Below are 21641 nucleotides of genomic sequence, written 5' to 3' on the forward strand. Positions count from 1 at the left end.
GTTTTGGAGAAGGAACCCCCCCCCGCCGCCATTTTCATTTTGCACTTGGCCATGCGCGTGTACAGCTGGTTGTGGCTGCCTGACAGGGTGCCCGTGTGCCCCAGAGGGAGAATGCCACGGCCACCTCACGAGGCTGAGGGGGAGTAAATGTACTGAAGCCTCACAGAGCTCAAAGTGGCTCAGGAACTGCCCAGTGGCGGTTGTGGGCTCAGAGCGAGGGACCCACCTTCCCCAGCCTGCACGTCCCCACCACCCCTTTTAGTCGTATCCCTTGGGAAAGGAGAGGAGACCTGAACCGACTGGGAATACGTTTCAGCCACCTGAACACAGACTTGCAATCCACATTTAGTTCAGGTGAAGAATGTAGGCGGAGGTTGTATTTCTTCCCCACCCGGGCTTGGGAGCTTTGTCCCCATTACAGCTACAGCTTGGCTTCTTTTTGGGTGACTAAGCTGGGCTTCGATCCGATTCCTGCCCTCTGTTCTCACTGTCAGTGATGCAGAGGGCAAGACTCTGGAATCCAGTCCCATCAGCGCGTGCGTTGGCCAACTCGTCCCCACTTGGCTCCAACAGCTTCATCGGTGCCTCTGATTTCTGGCAGTGCTCGCCTGGCTCTGCCCGCGGGTTGCAGCGGGCTGACGGAGCCCTGACCTCATGCGACCCTCGTGAAAACCTGCGGGTCAAGGCCTGCGGAGAATCTCGCCCTCAGCAGACTGGCACGTAGAGCTGGGTGGTTCTCTTTCGGGGGGGCTGCTCTGTGCACTGCAGGACCTTAGGCAGAAGCCCTGGCCTCTATCTGCCGGCTGCCGGGAGCGTCCTCCCCTACCACGACCACCAAAAATGAGCCCAGGTGCCACCAGCTGTTTCCTCGGCGGGACAATCGCCCCTGATGGTTTTAAATCCCTCATGGCCTATTACTACGGAGAGACCCACGGTAAATTATTTAACCATGAAGTGCCCGGCTCACTCCTTTTGGAAAAAGAGAGAGAGTAATTGCATTGACCGCTCATTCTTGTGGCGTGAAGCCGACGGGTTCTCATAGGGGGACGTCCCCTTGACGGCAAAGGGGCCTCACAGGCGGTTCTCTGCTCTGGTCCCAGCCTCGTGTTCTAGGCGGGGAACATTAAGGCTTGGCAGGGTTAAGAGACTCCCTCCAACCCAGACTCATCGCTCTTTCTTTTTCTTTTAATGTTTTTATTTATTTTTGAGAGACAGAGAGTGGGGGAGGGAGCAGAGAGAGAAAGGGAGACACAGAATCCGAAGCAGGCTCCAGGCTCTGAGCCGTCAGCACAGAGGCCAACGAGGGGCTCAAACTCACGAGCCGTGAGATCGTGACTTGAGCCGAAGTCGGACGCCCAACCGACTGAGCCACCCAGGCGCCCCTCGTCGCTCTTTTTATAACAAAATCCTTCAATTTGATGGTGGGGGGGGGTAGTTATGAAAACATTCCCTCCACTGAGGGAGTGATGGATACAGTGACAGCATCTCCCTGGTTGAGGAAGGCTGAGGGCAGGCCAGGCACCGTGGGAAGCTTTGCAGGATCAAATCAATACGGATAGTAGCCCTGCTTCCCAGGTGAGGACACAGAGGCTCAGAGAAGGAGGTTCACCAGCATTCCCAGGGACCACAATGTAAGCTCCACAAGGGGTGTGGTCGTGAACCTGTGATTTAGCCAAAGTGGGCACGGAGGGGCCGTATTCTAATGGAGGGACTGGGGCTTCAGGGAGTTTGCTTTGGCAAACCACGCGTCCTATTACTTATTTAATACTTTTCTTTAAGTGGATTGACTTTTCGGCTTAAATATTTTAAAAGGCATTTTATGTTGCTCCTCTAAATTGAAAAGCCGTTTCAGCGGCCACGCGTGGAAGGGAAATGAGTTTCTCATGTTAGGAGTCAGTGTTATCTGTCTTTGGTAAATGATGAACAAGAATCGACTCTGGGCAGCACGTGGCTCTTCGGCCTCTTATACTCCTTAAATGCCCCATAAATAGGTTGCAGCACGTCCTATGGGTTGGCTCATTCAACACCCACTCACCCCCAATCTCCTTATAAATACCCTCCGCTAGAGGCTGAAAACCAAAACACTTCACTTCCTGCGTCCTTTGTAGCTGGGGGTGGTCATGCGCCAGTGGGAGGTGGCGGGGGGGGGGGGGGTGTGTGTGTGGAGTCCTTCCTTGATTAAAAAGCCAAAACCTTGCTGAAGGATTTTCTTTCATCGCCTCTCTCTTTGTGCCGATTGGTGTTATAGGCCAGCTTGGCCAGGCTCTGGTACCTAGCTATTCAAACATTCGTCCAGGTGATTGTTGCCGTGGAGGTGTTTTGGAGATACGATGGAAGTCCATAATCAGTTGATTTTTAGTAAAGGAGATTATCCTCCATCATGCGGGTGGGCCTCATGCAATCAGTTGAAGAGCTTAAGAGCAAAACCGAGGTTTCCCTGAGGAAGAAGAAATTCCACACGAGGGGAGCAGCTTCAGCTCGGGCCTGAGCATTTCCAGACTGCTGGCTTGCCCTACAAATTTCGGACTTGGCCAGCCAGACTCAGAATTGCATAAGCCACTTCCTTAGAGTAAGCAAGTGAGTAAATAAATAATCCCACAGTCACGGCGCTCGTGCTCTCTCTCTCTCTCTCTCTCTCTCTCTCACTGGATTTGTTTCTCTAGCAGAATCCTGACTGATACACTCTTCTTCTACCCTTTCGCAGAGGGGACATGAGCTATGAAGATGCCCCTGCACCTTGCTGCCACGTAAGTGACAAACCTGTGGACATTGATGTTAAGCCTGGCGGAGCAGGAAGTTTTGCAGGGAACAAGGGTCTGTGATTGCTTCACTGTGCTCGCCTACCAGCTTGGACGGTCTCCCTCTGGGCATCTTAATATATCTGAAATCAGAATGCGCCTTCCGATAAATGACATCTTACAACTAATCGGCAGGGTTGTTTCTATACTTTCTCTTTCCCCCTTTGGAAGTCCTTAAATAATGACACATCTTACAATGAGTGGTGTCCTTGATTTAGTAAACTGTGGTAACTGCAAACCAAGTATTGATTTGGTTTAAGCGATTGTATATTTCGGGGAGGCGAGCGTGCGTGCACTTGATCTCCCTGGGCTTAAAGCTATGAAACTGTGAGTCCTGGAAGGGAACAGGGAAAATCCGCACGTAGCAGCTGCACGTGCAGCCCCCCCTGCCCCCGACACCTCGTCTTTTCTCCCGCAGTCACCTGCCATGTAGCAAAGCGGGCACAGGCTCAACCTTTAATTCCTTAATGAAGGTTTCTTTGAAAACAAACAGGGTCCTCTGTCTACTTGCAGTTTAACCTCACAAGAAAAATAAAAGCTTTCCCAAATCCTGTCCCCTCCCTCACCCCACCAGATCCACTTTTCTGGCTGAATGCAGGTTGAAATGAGGTGTTTTCTGTTTTTTGTTTTTTGTGTTTTTTTACTGATGAAAATATTATAGGAATTAAAAACCAAACCCATTAATATCCTGATTAGACTCCCCATGTTAATTGCAGATTCTTTCAGGCGACAGAACAGGTCACTGTCTGGGCTTAATGTGATCGCGGTGTTTAATAAGAGCTGCCCGTAGGAACAGCAGTTTGCAGCGAAAACTTTTGCCACCTGGCAGAGGAAGCTGGGAAGTGATTTTTCCTTTCTCACGCTTGCAAGAAGGAACAGCAGGTACTGAGCGCTGCCTTTGGGGAAGGGGAGCCAGATTGGAAAAAGGGAACGAGGGGGCCCGGTTATTTCTTTCCTTTTTCAACACGCTTCCTGGCAACCTCAGTACGGATTTTCCTCTTTCCCTCTCCTGCCTTTCCAAAAGAAGGTGATTGAGAGGATTCTTGCACGCAAACAAACAAGCCAACAAAAAGCAGCAGGAGGCGCTGTTTGTAACAGAAGTTTCTGGGCTCCCCATCCCTGAAATGCCTTCCTCCTTCATCCATGGGGCTAGAGCAGGGGGCAAAAACAAACACCTAGTGTCCACACAGAGAGCACGAAGGGCTGAGTGGGGACTGTGGCAAACTGCAGAAGCCTGGTCCTGTGTTAAGGGACAGAGTCAACGGAGTCTTTGCGTGTTGCACAAGCTCTGTGGTTAGGACAGGGTCTGAGCACCTCTCCTCGCCTACAGAGTACACACGTCCGTCCAAGGAGGTGGGAGTAACTCAGCCCCCAGTGTGCATCACAACCACATCAGGGGCTTAGTTAGAGCGCAGGGCTCTGGGCCCCATCCTTGGGGTTCTGATCCAGTCGGTCTCTGGGGAGGCCAAGGGTTTCCTTTTAAACAGGTTGCAGGTGGTGCTGACGCTGCTTATTTGGGGGACACACTTGGGGACCTACTGGCCCCAGCCTGGTCGACTGGGCTGTCGTACAGCCTCCTAACTGGTCTCCGGGGTCTACCCTGCCCGCTTAGAGCCTGTCTTGCCGTGGGGGTCCCGGTTCACAGCACAGCTGTGCTCGCTCACATCTCCTGGCTCCCATCGGGTTCCAGAAGGAACCAAGTACTTCAGTCCTGTCTGCTTCCCTGGCAGACTCACAGTCCGTCCTGGCGTCCGAGAGACAATCCACGTCTTTCCATGGCTTCTCCCTGGTCAGTTACTAACCTTCCATTCAAGCTGCTCTACTAAATTTTCTCAACCACACTGCTTTATAATTCCAGCTTCTCCGATCATTTTTTTTTTTTTTTTTTTTTTTCAACGTTTTTTATTTATTTTTGGGACAGAGAGAGACAGAGCATGAACGGGGGAGGGGCAGAGAGAGGGAGACACAGAATCGGAAACAGGCTCCAGGCTCCGAGCCATCAGCCCAGAGCCTGACGCGGGGCTCGAACTCACGGACCGCGAGATCGTGACCTGGCTGAAGTCGGACGCTTAACCGACTGCGCCACCCAGGCGCCCCTCTCCGATCATTTTTTAAAAAATGACTTTATTACTCTTCCCTATCAATGATATTCATGCATTTCCTAAAGACCTGTAGCCTGTGCCCATGAACCCAGCCTCACTCAACACAAATATCAGTGCATCCGGGATCTGCGTGGTCGCTTGGTAATCCTACCCAAAGGGAAATGTGTTCCTAATGCAATAACCACTCATAACATGCCGGCAAGGCTGTTTCCCCCTTTCTCACACAACGTGCCAGAAACTCTGAGAACTCCATGCCTTGCAAAGTGTTTTATACTGAGGCCAGGCACCTTGTGGGAAGGAGCCCTACGTACTTCAGACGAATCCCAGGCAGATGTCAGATAAACATATTCGAATAAACCAAATGTCACTTTTCTCTTTAATCGCTGGCTTCAGAGGAGCTGAGACTTTCTGGACCTTATCAAGGTGTTGTCATCTTTGATTCCTTCGTTGTATTTCAGGCACATTTTTTTTTTTTTTAAAGTGTCAAGATGATAGGGGTGTAGGAGGGAGAAAGCAGAAAGGGTTATAAGTTTAGGTGAAAATAAAACACGTGAGCCCCGCCAGACGTCTTGGTCAGCACAACGCGAGAGTATCTACTGGCCCGGATTTTTCCCCAGCTTCATACCTCAGGTTGGATTCCTGGGGGTTTCCCAGGATACGCTAACTCCATTCATATTTCTCTCTCTTTACTGTCCTATTGGGTCACTCTTAACTTTAGAGGCATTATATTTCATGTCACTTTTATGTTTAAAAAGTGTCTGTATCGCCACCAAGGATTGCACGGAAACTGGTAAAATCTGAATTCACTTTGGCCCCGACATTGTTCTATCGCCATCCAAGATGTTAACACCGGTGGACGCTGGGTGAAAAGCGCACAGAACTTCTCTCTCTATTTCTTTGTCACTTCCTGTGGGTTTATAATGATCTCAAAGTAAAAAGTAAAAAACAAAAATGTGTGTGAGACTATCTATCAATAGAGATGGGTAGAGACAAAAAGTGTAGATCAAGGGTTGGCAAAGTAGAAAAGGGCCAGATAATAAATAATTAGTATTTTAGGCTTTGCGGGCCATATAGTCTTTGTTCTTACTACTTAGTTCTGCCACAGAATCATAAAAGTAGCCAAAGACAGTACGTAAGCAAATGGCCATGGGGGTCTCCAATAAAGCTTTATTTAAAACTCACAGGAAGTGGGCTGAATTTGGCGTATTGCTTCTGTTAGTCGACCTCTGCGCAAGAATTTGTGTGCAAAACACTGATGTCTACTAAAATGTTAGTAATAAACACTGACATTTTTCTTCCTCTCCCCCCCCCATCTCCCTGGTGGTCCACCTGAATGCTTCAATTTCCCTTCAGTGGACATATGTCATTTATATCATTAAAAAAATAAGGTTCTGACCGGTTTTCATGATTTTGTGGTTTGTTTTTTAGAAAAGAGATGAAAGGTACCTAGAATATCTTAGGGAATTTGGCTCCTTTCCCCCCCCTCCCCCCTCCCTACCCCGCCACGACCGTTATTCATACAGTTAATCTAGATGCACAACCCGTGTTTATGACTAGGTCCCACACGTGGGATTATCTGGTAATAACTCCAGTGTGGTTATGCTCAGCTGTGGTGGCAAATGCCAGAGCCATGAGACCGAAGTTGATATGGGTGACCGGAGGGAGAGAGGAAGCAGGGCTTTCCGGGGTTAAACTTGGTCATAAATGGCTTTCAGTGCTAGATCTCAGACACATGGGTCTCGGGTCTTTGTACACCCACCGCCCCCACACTTCCTGCTTTGTAGGAAGCCAAGGAGAAGAGAGGCTTTTCTACTTTTTTACTTTTACTTGAAGTCAATTTTGCAATTAACAGGGTACAATTGAGGTGCTTCCTGGAATTTTGAGTTGGGGACCAAGAATCGAAACTTATCGTGTTGGATCGCTGCCTTAAGCCCGGCTCTAGACAAAACAGTCTCAACAGACAGTTGTCTCTCCGGTTTTTAAAGTTCAACAGGAAAGGAGACAGAAGTTGAAGTTCTTTGGCAAATGCATTCCAGTGATGAGAAACATTCCTGTTTTATATTAAGCTTAAAACCTTTCTGATGGCAATATTCAGACCTTGAGTTTATGGCAGAACCTGATTTTCTAGTAGAAATGATGCTTGCCCGAGTGCTAATTCTTGGCCAAAGTCCTGAAGCTTCACATTTTATAGAAATTATCAATAATAGTGTATTTAATTGTTAATTCAACTAACTATTCATACCCTGCCACTGGTGGATATAAAATTTCTAAGGTACGTATCAAGCCGACTAGGGGCTATGGCTTTGAAGCATGTAATTTTCTTTATTGATATTCCTCCTCCAGCCACAAAAAGATTTAAGGTGACATAAAATGGAAATAATTAATACAGCTAACGAAAGGAGGAGAAAGCAAATATCTTACTGATAAGAATTAAAATAGTTCCCGTGATTAACCATCCAATTTGGATATGAGCTTCCTGGCACCCAATGCAAAAAAAAAGGGGGGGGGTACAATACAGCGTTCAGTCGTCTTATGATTGAAATTGAACGAAGAGAAAGATGCTAGTTCCCCAGTAAACTAGAAGAGAGATGTGTCACCAAAGATTCTGCATGGAGAATATCCATTATCAATGGCTTGTCCATAATAAATCACTTATCAGCTAGGGCATAGATGTCCGGGAAAGTTCACCGTGTTTGACATACTCCCGTGGAGATCACTCTTCCTCATCTACGCAGCAAAAAAGTTCGAGTTACCACGTCTCCAGCGTGGGAACTACTCAGAAATAAGGAGCGTAAATGACAACTGACCAGTCTGTAAAGCTAAGATCCAAACTGCTTACAGACAGAGTTGGAGTAGCTGTCTATGTGGATTTGTTTTTAGAAGATGCAGCAAGGTTTACGCACGTCCTGGAGGTTCACCTGCAGGGACACCCAGTTTCTCTTTCTGGTCACGATGCACGCACAGGTTTGGACCCCGCGCACAGCCCTGCACTGGCTCCCCTCCCCGACTGTGACACCAACAGACACCCCATCCGTCGTCTTTAAAACCCCCCCATGCCTTCACTGTGCATCCTTTTTGCCATCAATCTCAGGTCCCTGAGGGATCTGGTCCCTTCCTGTCCCCTGTTTCCAAGTTCACAAGGCTTTTCTGTCCCTCAAATGCACCCTTCTAGGGAAGGGTGAGCTTCCTGCTTCCCATGTACGGGTTTCACGCGGGTCAGGACCTTCCCTGACCACCCTGCGTACGCTCATTCCACCGTCATCCTGGGTCACCAGCTCCTCAGCCCGTGTGGATGCCTTCAAGGCTCTCATCACACCCAGAAAGAGTCTTGTTCGTTTTCTCTTTTTGTCCGAAGTTATAAGCGAGCCCTGCTGTGGGCGGGGGCTTTCTCTCATAGTTCGCCACCTCGGGACAGTCCCTGGCACATCACGAGCCCTCAGTCGATACGTACTGTATCAAAGAATGAATCAACCGGCAATCACAGAGCTAATATCGCTTCTCTTGCGGACGACCCTTGTCCCAGCGTTGGGAGGGTCTTCCTGGTATCACTGGAGCTGGAAGTTTTGCACCAACCCATTTACTTGTCATGGCTAATGGAGTCAGTGGCTACAGTGTATCCGTAATGGCTCAGGAATCAGCACATTTTGGTATTCCTCAGCTACTGCCCGGATGTTGGGGCCCCCCTTTGATGGAAGGAGTAACTTGTTACTTGTGTGTTCTCCGTTTGGTAACTTCCACCCAGCCCAGTTTACAAATGCGAGTGGTAGAGCGGTCTCAGCTCTCCGGGGCTGTGGACTGGGTGTGAGCTGAACACACCCGCTCACTCTCATCTGCTCCCTCGTATATAACCCCGTACATATCCTTCGTATCCATCCCCCTGCTGCGTGCGCGGTGCGTGGGGTTTCAGGCTGCCATGACCTTCTTGGCCTCAAATATTTTCTAGGACACGCTCAACTTCAAATATTCTCCCCCTTGATCCCTCCAAGGACAGCTGAACTCCTACGCCATGGGAGCTCATTTTCATCTGGAAAATCTGATCATAATAATTGCAGACCTGCTGACTCTTGCCAGTTTGCAAGGCGTGTGGCGTAAGATCTTCCCAGATTCCCAAATCTGTGAACACAGCCTTGCTGATCTAGGCTCCCGGGATTCTCCCAATTCTTATTTTCCTTGGGAGTCCCATATTTTCCATACACCTTTCTATACAACACCCTTTACAAGTCATGTTTTCTCCACAAACTCGCTGGCACTTCTCCACAAAGGAATATAGTTATAATATCACTTAGCATTAGGGCATGCACGATAATGAGCGAAGGAGGGCAAAGTCTCATTGAGAGTGGATGCTAGGCGGTTGACTTGGGGCACTTACTGGGTTATTGACTTGCTCCTTCTCATTAACATTGCAACACAAATCAAATTTATGACACAGCGAAAAGGTAAGTTACTCCATCTCTATCATGTGGGTTGCTGAGGAATAAATGGTAGAAATTACAAATAAACCCACAAACGCTGAGATCCTAACCCTACAAACTGAGCTGGATTATGTTTATAGGTCTGTTTATTCCACGGAACTGTGGACTCATCCAGGATAGAAGTCCCCGTCTTAGTCTTTCTTTCTTTAGTACCCAACACATAGAAGGCAATTGCGATATATGGACTGACTTGAATGAATGGAATCTTACACACGGTTATTCTCCCAGTCCTGTCTGAAATCCCACCATCAGCAATGCTTTCTTTCATGTTAAGCACTCCCTTCCTTCCCTCCTTTTTCATTCCCAAAGAAGCAAGTTGAGAAAGTGGAGGCAGAAGTGAGACACACACCGGGCACTTCATCCAAGACACCACGGCTGCCATTTCTAGAACTGGAAAGACCTTCATTGTTCTTTCTCGCTCCTCTTTCCACTGATACCAAAAGAAGTCACACGGTTAAAAACAAAAAGCAAACAGAACGGTCCCCTCGCCCCTCCCATGTAGCCCATTTGCCTGAGTGAGATGTACCGTGGCCCTTTGGGAGAGCTTCCAGAAGGCAGACCTCATGACAGGCATTCAGGTGTGGATGTTCCAGGGCCAGGGCCCTTGTCCTCTACCTGGGAGCAGTGACCCTCCGGAGGGGCCCTGCCATTCCTTCCCCTGGAGGGCAGAGGTGCTCATGCACAAGGGCCAGCTGCTCTCCTTGGACCTGTGGCAAAGTCCAAACAGACTCCCCCCGATGCTGTGTCCTCACCTTTATTTTTGCCAATGACTTTCCCCCTTAGCTCTAGATTCAGGGAAGATCGTTAAAACCCTCAAATTCTAACAAGCGCTCACCTCAGAGATGTTAAGCGGGCCGCGTGCAATTGCACAGGGCGTGCCCCAAGACAGTGAATGGACTGCTTGAGATCTCAGCTCGGGCAAATGACCACGGGCAGACGTGTTAACACCCCAAACAAAACACGGAAAAAAAAAATCCTTCCGGTGCAACAACACGGATCTTCGTTTCACAGTCCCTGTGTTCACCGTGCGGCTTAACCAAGACCAGTGCTGCTTCTGGATTATTCCGTGCCCCTTGGCAAGTCTTCCTCCCAATAATTAGGCCTCAGAAACTGCCAGATGCATGCATTTTGCTGTGGTTGGAACTGTACTGACTCCTGCCACTCCATTTATTAATTTGGTCATTTGTTGGTTCGTGAATTCAACCCGCCATCTGTTGTTGAGCACGACAACAGCCCGGACACAGGGCTGAGCCCGGGTTCACAGTCCCTGCTCCCAGGTGCTCTCGATCCAGTGGAGGAAAATGGTAGATCAAATGCCTTCGTGCTGCAGTGAAATCAAGACTCTAGCCAGAGACCATACAGAGGGGCCGAACCACTAGCTTCACAGAGGATGTGACACCTGGTTGCAGACTCCGCTGGTGAAAAGGAGTCTGACTCTCTCCCTCTCCTGACCCAGAGTTGAGAGCCCAGCCTGGTGCTGGGCCAGCGATCACTATGGGAAATGGAGAAGGTGGGGCGCTGTCTGCTCTCCGATAAGGTCAGGAAGATCAGCAGCTCCTTCGAACTCACGTACCTGCGTCCCGGAACGCACCTGCCACCCATCGAACCACGTGTGCGTGTGAAAGCATCTCTCAAGGAGGTCCGAGTTGAAAGGAAGGTGTTGCACGTGGAAGGGTGATGTGAGCACAGTGAGAGACTGAGGTAGAAGGTTAGAGAAGGAGCTGGGAAGCATCTCATCGGAACTTCTGTGTATAGGTGAGTAGACGGAGGTCAAGGTCAGGGGAGGTTAGGTCCAGGCTGAGAGTCAGAGCCCAGAGTATTCCTCCAGCCCTTCACCTCTGCAGCTCAGGATTTACCCAGGTCAGTGGGTTTTAAAGGATCTAATCAAGAGGATGTGATAAAGCACCTTAAGGAGATAAACGGAGGCGGCTTTGATAGGAAGGAAGGGATCCTTAAGGTACAATTGCCATTCTCTCATTTATCTTTATCCATTCAAGCCTTTAACCTTTAACCATGCCACTCATTCATTCAGTTATTTACTTACGCGTTAAATAAATATTTCCAGGGAGCTTTCTGTAGCTCTCCTACCGTGGAACATGGACACTGGGGCTAAGATGGCCCATTAATGTCACTTGGTGAACCAGGGAAGGTCACTTGTTGAGAGAGAGACAGAGAGAGACAGAGCGCGAGCAGGGGAGGGGCAGAGAGAGAGGGAGACACAGAATCCGAAGCAGGCTCCGGGCTCCGAGCTGTCAGCACAGAGCCCGACGTGGGGCCTGAACCCACGGATGTGAGGTCATGACCTGAGCCGAAGTCGGGCGCCCAACCGACTGAGCCACCCAGGCACCCCAAGGAAGGTCATTCTGTAAGAGTCACTTGGAACCCTGTATTGAGAGAGATTCAGCAGCTCAGGTCGGTGTCCCAACCCAAGTAGTGGCTTCATGTGTCAAGAATATATCTGGGGTCACAGTCCTGAAATGTTAGAGCTAAAAGGATCTTTGTGCCATCCATGGTCTGGTCTTGTCTCCAGATCAAGCCTTGGGGGTAAGGTGACCAGCTTGTCCTGCTTTGCCAGGGAGTCTGGCATCTCGGACACCAGCTTTGTCCTGGGCAACTGGGAGGTGGTCACCTGCTGTCTAGGCAGATCTGCTGAGGGCTGGGCCTATATTCTCACAACCTCTAAGACAGTTGTTTCCATGGACACCAAGCATCCAGGCTTCAGTGAGCCGGCAAGGGTGATATTTCATTTCTACGGGCGGCTCCTGATTTCTCAGGCTGGTGGCCGTTAGCCTTGTTGCCAAGAAAACTGCTTTATACTGGGTTCTGGGTCCAAGAAGAGCCTGGCCCAGAAACACTGGCTTGGAAACTTGCATTTGCTGCAGGGTCCTTCCCAGTGGCAACTCTGGAACAGAAGAGCGGGGCACTGGAAGATAAAGAGGAAGGGAATCTTGATGCCTCTTTCACGGGCTCGAGGGGAGGCAGAAAGGCAGCAGAGGCCAGCCAGCGACCCCCGGGGGTGCAGCTGGAGGGGGAGACCCGAAGAGCTGAGTCCAAGTATCTTACTTATAAAATAAAACCACTGTCTTCTACCATGTGACACTAGACATTATTTCTAATCTCCCATAAAATCGACAAGGTGGGATCAAAATCTCTGATTTGCAGATAAGTGAACAGTCCCAGAGAGGTTATCCTTCTGCCCGAGGTGACTCAGGGAAGAAGATCGAGGGCTCAGGCTCCCCAGACCCAAAGTCTCAGCTCTTCCCAGGATACCCTGCTCCATCCATCCCTGCATTTGGCTTAAGGTGGGTTGGTTAATGACATGAAGGGGCTTATGGGAGCCCTCTTGACTAACTCTCTTATCTACCTACACGACGAGAAGATAAGCTTTGGAAACTCTGAGCACAAGTCCCAACTTGTGGCTTGCCTACCAGCTCCCGTTCCCAGGACTGCGTGAAAATTGAGGTGTCTCTTTCCTTCCACCCCCATCAGATCAGTCATCACTGGTCCACATTCTCCCAAGGCAACAACTCCCGGAAGTGAAAGGCAACAATCCCATTAGCTGACGCCTGGGCTGTCGATCTGTCCTCAGACAACCCCCGCACTCAGTTTATCACCTGCTGGCTCCTTTGGCATGGACAGTTGCAGGAATTTCTGCAAAGAATCACATGAACGGATGCCAGCATTCTTTCTATTTTTTTTTTGTTTTTAATGTTTTGTAATGTTTTATTGATTTTTGAGAGACAGAGAGACAGAGTGCGAGCAGGGGAAGGGGCAGAGAGAGAGGGAGACACAGAATCCAAAGCAGGCTCCAGGCCCTGAGCTGTCCGCACAGAGCCCAATGCGGGGCCCGAACCCACAAACCGTGAGATCATGACCTGAGCCGAAGTCGGACACTTAACCGACTGAGCCATTCCGCCCCCACCCCGGATGCCAGCATTCTTGAGCTCAGAGGGAACCACTCATATAGAAGTTCCCAGATTTGGAGATATGATGGGCAGACCAGTGAAATTGCCAGAAAAAAAAAAAAAAAAAAAAAAAAAGAAAGAAAGAAAGAAAGAAAGAAAGAAAACCATATAAGTGACCAGAGTTTTAATTTGCTGGGCATGGTCACACAGAACAAGACAGAGGAATTGCTACAACCATCATGTAGTAAAAAGAGAAGACGTTTAAATTTTCCCGAAGCAAGGGGAGCAAATCTGTCTATTGAAAACCTGTTGCCCACAGGGTGACGGCACACAGTGGGTACTCCACAAATATTGTTGAATGCGTGTTGTTGGATGAATTTCAGATAAAAAACAGAGCCCTTTAAATAAGCTTAACTTTGTGGAAATTGCACTTATATTGGGACTTGTATTTCCAGTTTGCCCAGAAAAAAAATTATTCTGAACCAGAAACAATCTAACAACTGCTTCCTGAGGATTCTTGTCTGGAACAACATCTTCACCACTCCCTCCAAGTAGACACAGAGTCCAGGGAGGGGCATTAACCCGCCCAGAGACACACAGCTCATTACAAATAGGTCTTTTGACCCATGGGTCCCTGAATGCCTCCCACTTCAATCTCTCCTAAGATGGGGTGAAATACTGGGGGAAGAGATATATTTTTGTGTGATACTTGGAGAGCATATTTCTTTTCCTTTTTTTGTTGAAGTCAAAGGGAGCTTTGTGTGATGAATACAAGTCCCTCCCGAACCCTTAAAACCTCCCCTTTCTGCAAAGACAGAGCAGGACTTGGGCTCAGAGCCTTCGATCAGCAAGGATTTTGATGCCATTGGCTACTATGATGGCTGGCGGACATGACAGGTAAAAAGCACTTAGAACAAAGCCTGGCACATTGTAAGAGGTTTGCAAAGGGTAGCAATGAGGATGATGGCGGTGATGGCATCCAGCCTCCCCCGCCAGGGAAGCCAGCAGCCCTCCCGTTCAGGGAATGACCCCTTCTCTCTCCCCATCTCCCCACCTGCAAGCAGCCCTCCATCTGGCGGGTTCTCCAGGTGTACATGTGCAGGATGCTCCTTTGGCACGCGAAAGTCCGGAACTTCTTTGCTGCCTCTCCTTGGTTACTCTTTGGATGAATCCACATGACAGAGCAATTGTCCTGGATGTAAGTGATCCCGGCTATGCACCATGGCAAGCGCTAGGGGCCGATAGCCACAGCCAAAGCGAAAGGGTCTTTCCCTATTGGAACATAAATTCTACAGGGACAGCACTTTCCCCAAACACCCCATCCATCAGGGCAAGCTGATTGGTACCAATGAGAGTGAGGTTGCTCTGTGGGTCTGGTATGAGCAGGAGGGAGGGACCCTCAGGAGGGTTCTCACGAAAAGTTTAGGCTGCTGGCCCAGAATGGGGGAATGCACTGTCTCTTGAAGAAGGGAGAGCAAATGCAGACAGCAATATGACAAGTTTTCTAATGAGAAACATTTTGTATCCAGGCCCTACTATCCCGCAATCATCTGTACAACTCTCAGTTGTGACATTCTATTTCTTTATTTTGAGACAGAAGGAGAGCATGAGCAGGGGAGGGGCAGAAAGAGAGGGAGAGAGAGAGAATCCCAAGCAGGGAGGGCAGAGCCTGCTGCAGGGATCGAACTCAAGAACCATGAGATCATGACCTGAGCTGAAATCAAGAGTCAGACGCGTAACCGACTGAGCCACCCAGGCGCCCCTCAATCGTGACATTCTTAAAGACAAGCGTTTGTCTTGTTCACAGGTATAAGAGCCACAATTTATTAGTGCCTGCTCTCGCTGAGGCTTTGGGTGAGCGCACAGCATCCACTCTCTGTTAAACATTTTGTCCCCGTGTTTTAGATGGAGAAACGGAGGCTCAGGGAAGTCAAATGGCTTAAATACGTGATGCCCCAGCAGCAGAATCCAAACGGGATCCATCCAGCCCACGTCTCTAGTTTGTCCCCTGCCTCTCGCTGCCTTGCTTGTGACACTCCAGCCACTGACTGTCCTATCTCCCCCGCAGGGCCGTGGTCTCTTCTGCACTTTCTCCTTGGAACGCTTCTCCCAGATCTTGGCATGGAAGGTCCTCCTCATTCGGGTCACAGCCCAGCCTCACTGCTCAGAGGGCCTTCCTGGATCACACTAACAATTACAGCTGTCCCCTGTCCCAACCCCGATCGACCCTGCGACGGCACGGCGTGGCTAGTCAACAGCAGACTTCGGAGCCACCTGTGCTCCAGATCCAAGTTCTAATTCCTGTTTATACTCTCTATGACTTGGTTTCCTCCTCTGTAACAAGGAAGTGTAAGTGTAACTGATCTTACAGGTTTCTTGTGAGTTTGAAATGTATTAAAATGTATATCAAGTACCTAAAACAATGCTCAGCTTATAGTAAGCATTCAATAAACATTCGTGTTGAGAAACACTGTCTTTTTCTACTGAAATACAAATTCTACAAGGGCAGCACTTTGTTTGGTCTTTCACAACTGTATCCGGTGCTCAAAAATATTAGAGGAATGAATCGAGGGGGTGAGTGGATAAATGAATGAACGTTTAAAGCCTGTGTTCTCCCCAATTATGCCAAACTGCTCCTGTGCCTTTTCCTGCTTATGGCCCTGCACCAAGCCTGGTGCCCGACTGTGCTGGGGCTCAGGAAAGGTGGAACGGAATTAAGCCCAGAAGTTCTTTCTGCTTCTTGCCCCAGGGAAGCCCCACAGCATCCCTGCCCAGGATGCCGACCCTGTCTGTCCTCTCACCTGGCAGATCCTGTGCCCCGTGTATGCTGGGCTCCCTCATCCCGTCCTGGGGAGAGTTGAGGACTCATAGGCTGCCACTCATCGGGTCCCCTTCAGAGCATCACACAGGATAGACAACTGTCCTGATTGCCAGCCCCTGAGCAATGCCACAAAAGGCAGCAGAAGGAAGCTTTGGTGCATTCTGAATACGCTTGAAGGCGTTCACTTGTTGCATTCCAGAAGGTTTGTGTGCATTTATGGAAAGGCTTGGCTATATTGATTTATTTGCTGCCTATTTCTAGAAAGGTCTCAGGAAGGAAGACCCATCCTCTGTTCCCTGTTGTCAGAAGAATTGTTTTGTTTTATTTATTTATTTATTTATTTATTTATTTATTCATTTTGAGAGAGAGAGACAGAGTGCGAGCAGGGGAGAGGCAGAGAGAGAGAGAATCCCAAGCAGGCTCTGCACTGTCAGCACAGAGCCCGATGCGGGGCTCGAACTCACGAACCGTGAGATCATGACCTGAGCCGAAACCAAGAGTTGGACGCTTAACTGACTGAGCCACCCAGGCTCCCCTGCCCAGAAGAATCATCTTAAGATGCCCTTTTCTGTCTCTCTCCACTCCCCGAACTCTTAGGCATCCTTCTGGGCCCAGAGCAAATCAATCTCAGCTCTTCTCTGGAGCCTGGCTGAATTAGTTATTCTTCGATGATTTCAGCTCCTTTTCGGCTCCTGTTTGACGAACAGGAGCCCTACTATGTGCCAGGCCTTGTGCTCTTAGACGACCAAGATGGAAATCCCTGCCACCAAGAAGCCTTGAGATTGATGTCTGTCTCTCCCCATAGACTCCCGGAGGGCAGAGACACGTCCCCAACATTCAGCAGACAGGTTGCCTGGGAGCGGGTGCCTGACCCTGCAGAATACAAGGTTGATTAACCAAATCAGGGAGGGACGCGTAAATATTTTGCCCTGGAACAGGGCTGCAGGATGTGCAGACAGAGGGCCCTTGACCGGCGATGTCTTTCTTCCCTTGAACGGTGAAGGTGCTGCTCTCTGTAAGAAAACCTACACTGCTCATCAGGCCTTGTAATACGATTCAGTCCGACACACTCCTTGTAAAAGCTCCGCGCGCTGCAGAAATTTGTATTCTCCCTGCCCTGAAACGTGGTGCCGGACTCAAGACCTGCATGCTGATGTCAACGGGAGGCTGCAAAAGTACTTTTTCCTTCTGCTGACTCGCACGTGTGCGTTTTCAGTTCGAACCGGCTTGCGGGGTGGGGGAGGGGAAGGAGGCAAGAAAGCTGCACCTTCCACCGGATAAATCTTTATTTTCAGCCTTTCACAGCCTTTCCTCGGCGGCCCACCCGGGCTGCTCCTGTGGCTGGCAGCGATCAATGCAGTCAATATTTTTGACTGCAGAGTTTTCTATGACTTACACATATTTAAAAGGATAAACCACCATCAACAATTCTCTGTGTGGACTTGACCAGTCTAATCCTTATCTTTGATTCTTTGGGATGCAGCAAACAGGCTAAATCTCCAACACGTCTTGCCCAAGACCTGGGAATTCAGACCGGCCGGGACCTTTCGAAACCGCGGCCTGGGCTATAAGAGTTTGTTTCACTCTGGGAGATTGGGCTGGAAAACTAGACAGTGTGGCATTTGGGGAATACTGGTGGCCTTTTCCTTGGACCGTTGCCTTCTGCTAAACACCACACTGCTTTCTTTCACTGTTATTAACCAAATAATGAGCCAGGGCTCTCGAGGGTACTCGCCTCTTGAAAGGCACTACTTGAAGCCAACGCTAAGCCCAAACACGGCAGCTTTAATGGTGGGATCGCAGGCAGCTCATTGTTTAGAAAGAGAAAAGGAACGATTAATTGTGATGATTTTCACCTGGAACAACTTCTCCTCGACTCTAACATTATGAAAAAGATAGTAGGAAGCAAAAGAGCAGAGATCGGCAACATTTTTCTGTTAAGAAGAGAGTAAATAGTTCGGGCTTTGTGAGCCATACGGGCTCCTGTGCGACCACTTACCCCTGTAATTATAGCACAGAAGCAGCCACAGAAAATATGTAAACAAAACGGGGGTGGCTGGATTTCAATAAAACTTTATCGAGGGATACGGAAACTTCAAGTTCCATTTTTATGCGTCATGGAATATTGTTCTTTTGTTTGGATTCTTTCGGGTTTTTTCCAACCATTGAAAAATGTAAAATTATTCTTAACCTGTGGGTCTTGCAAAAAAAAAAAAAAAAGTGGCGAGCAGGATTCGTGAGCCTGGGGGTCATGGCTCGCTGACCCTTACGACAGAGAATTCTGTTTCAGGGCAGACCTTGGGGTCAAGCAGAACCGGTTTCAAGACTTGGCCATCTTTGGATAAATGAGGCTTGGCGAGATGCTTAACCTCTGCAAGCCTCAGTTACCCCCATCTGTAAAGTGGGACTAAGTGGGCATCTACTTCATGGTTATTTTGACGATCAGAGGAAATATACCCATAAAGTGCACAGCGAAGTATCTGGGACGTAGTAGGGACTCAATAAGTTCATGTGTTTGATAAATATTTATTGAGCAATCATTGTGGGACAGGTTATGTATTTATAATGGTCCTGTGTCTCATTGAGTTTAAAATCTATGAGGCTCATGAAGACGGTTAGGTGCTGTTATTGTTAATAATGCTTGGGCTTCGCAAAAGAGAAGCGGAAATCGTAAATCATCCAATAATATTTTTTTAAGATTATTTATTTATTTTGAGAAAGAGAGAGAGAGGGAGAAGAGAGAGAATCCCAAGTAGAGTAGTGCACACCATAGTGTGGTGCAAGACATGGGGCTTGAACCCACAGACCACAAGTTCATGACCTGAGCTGAAATCAAGAGGCAGATGTTTAACCGACTGAGCGACCGAGGCACCCTAATCATCGGATAATATAATGTGTTATTGCTATGTATTTTTTTTTGTTTTCAAAAACAGTTAAAACTCCCATGGCCATCTGCTACATCACCGTCTTTCATGACCATTTGCAGGCACTAAAATGAAAGGTAAAGCACATTTCCCTCCTCTTACATCAGTGGTCTCGATGTCGATGCTGTTGGTCCCCGGACCAACAGCATCAACATCATTTGGGAACTTGTTAGGCGTTCTAATTCTCCAACACCATCCCAGACCCATTGAATCGCAGCCTGCAGTCTGTGTTTTAACAAACCATCAAGTGATTCTGATTCACATGGATTCGAGTTGGAGAGTCGCTCATTGGTTTGGATGGACCATACACTCATTAACTTCTTCAAAGTCCCTGACCCGGGAAGTGACAGAGTCCACATTTGAACAAAGATCTATACAGAACCTTAAATACCAGAACATACCGGGTTCCAGGACAGGGTAAGGAGTCAGCCAGGACTAAGAGAAGGGTGTGCGTGTACTCGCGTGCACGTGTGCACACGTGTGCGTGTGTTAGAGAAGTCTCCCCCACTGCCCTTCTCCTTCCGCGCTGTTTGTTCAGCCTCAAGTGTCTTAAACTTCTCTTCCAGTGCTTCCTGTCTCCTCGCTGGCAGGGGGGCTGGAGGGCAGAGGGAATGATCTGGCCCAGCAGGGAGGAGTCTTTGATCACTGACATGTTGGGGTCACTAGCACGTCGTGATAATGAAAAGCAGAAGAGCTTTTCATGGGTTTTGTTATTCTTCTGCAGACAATGTACTCTTTATTGCCAGTCCCCAGAGAGAGATCACTCCCACCACCTGCCTTGGTATGCTACTCTATCTGTATTAACCTCTCCGTGTGTCTATGTCCCTCTCCTATAAAACGGGCATTGTACAACCTCATGGATGATTTCCACAGGCTCCTGTGTTTGGCTGCTTCTCCTGCCCACGTGCCATCTGTGGTGCCAGCTGCTGACTGCTGTCCAATATCCGGTCTTCCCTTTCCCCTTTAGGAATAAGGCCCTCTTGAGTTTTAGCCAGGAACACGGACACCTGGCTAAAGACTACATTACCCAGCCTGCCCTCTAGGTAAGTCTCACCACGTGACTAGGTCTGGCCAATGGGATATGAGCAAAAGTGGGTGGCACGCTGAGAAGGAATGGACGTGCTTTCCCTTTATCTCTGTCCCTCCTTTCTGCAGACTAGAGGTAGATGTAAGGGTGGGAGCTGAGCAGCCATTTTAGATCACAGAATGAAAGCCACGTGATGAGCGCGGCAGAGGGATGACGTTAGCCAGGGACCAAGGACCAATACGGTAGATTTACACCATATTGGTGTAAATATGGGACTGCTTGTATGTGTATGGTTAAGGTAAGAGAGGAGTAGACTCTCTTATTTAAACCTCTGTTATATTAGGGACTTAAAAAAATAGCAAACAAAATTTGTTTCTTAACTAATGCATCGGTTTTTTTTTTAAGTTTATTTATTTATTTTGAGAGAGAGAGAGCACAGGGGAGGGGCAGAGAGACAGGAAGAGAGAGAATCCCAAGCAGGCTCCACGCTGGCAGCTCAGAGCCTGGCATGGGGCTCGAACTCATGACCGGTGAGATCATGACTTGAGCCAAAATTAAGAGTCAGACACTTAACCGACCCAGCCACCCAGGCGCCCCACTAATGTATCACTTTTTAAGGTGAGGCTTGATTGGTGCTGCCTCTCCTGTTCTCCTACACCATCCCAGCACCCCAGTGGAAGGAACCTACCTCCTCTGTCATACCCTGCACTGGAGTCACTGATAAATTATTCAAACGGTAGGGCAAACTTGTGCTTAGGTGACTGGCACAGTGAGGCCACCAAAAGGTACACAGAAGTAAAAAAAATAGCAAAATGGATATAGTTCAGTGGTACTGATGAACTTAGCCAAAATGACATAATCAAAAAAATCTAGCTAGAATTTCTTTTATTTTCAGTGCATGCCTTTTTCTGATTGCTTTTAAACATAAGATATAATTTGGAAATGCATTTGGGTGGAAGAAAAGGCATATAGTAACATTTTCAGTGCTTAGGATCCTCTAAAGATCTAATCTAACCTTCAAATTAGTTCCTCACAGCTCTGATTGCGTTTCGGGGCAACCTTCCATCCTTCTTCCTCCGCTCCCTACCAAATAGGCTCAGGGTTCCTACCGGGATCTTTTTCCCTCAATAAATTCATCTTTATTATATACCTATTGTTATTCATGTTTCTATTCCTGTCTGGAACATGGTGCCCGGCACTTAGAAAATGTTATTAATACACTTAAACCCTCGATGATGATTAGCTGGATGGACAGTGAAATTCGCACATATGCCTCTTTGTGGGTGGGGGAGGTTGGAAAGAAGAGTGGCCATTTTCCTTTCTGTTCCTCATTCTAAGGCTCAGAGAATCTGAATATTGTGCCCAAGGGTTATAGCCCTTAAGTGGCTATTGTAGTTTCAATATCACACACATGTCTTCAGCCTGGCTCTTGTCATTCTGGCCTCGTTAGACTTTTTCATCTCCTTGAACTCACCACATCCCATTCTCTTCCAAAGGGCCTTGGCGGGTGCTATGCCTTCTGCCTTCTGCCTTCCTCCTCAACTCTTTCTTCCAAAGTTCTTTCACCCAACAGACCCATCTCCAGAGTTCAG

The 21641-nt window shown here is 48.5% G+C and overlaps 1 protein-coding gene and 1 long non-coding RNA gene across 3 annotated transcripts in view; one reads left to right on the forward strand and one right to left on the reverse strand.

The window, feature by feature from the left end:
- Nucleotides 1–21641, reverse strand: part of TSHZ2 (teashirt zinc finger homeobox 2) — a 454178-nt gene that overhangs the window by 116677 nt on the left and 315860 nt on the right. The window lies entirely within an intron of this gene.
- LOC109272254 (uncharacterized) lies at nt 2472–2998 on the forward strand. The gene is made up of 2 exons (XR_002082354.2): nt 2472–2569; nt 2705–2998. It is a non-coding gene; the product is annotated as an uncharacterized LOC109272254 (long non-coding RNA).

The sequence above is a fragment of the Panthera pardus genome, unplaced genomic scaffold, assembly GCF_024362965.1.
Source record: "Panthera pardus isolate Hobbes unplaced genomic scaffold, ASM2436296v1 HiC_scaffold_25, whole genome shotgun sequence".
NCBI classification, from domain to species: Eukaryota; Metazoa; Chordata; class Mammalia; order Carnivora; family Felidae; genus Panthera; species Panthera pardus.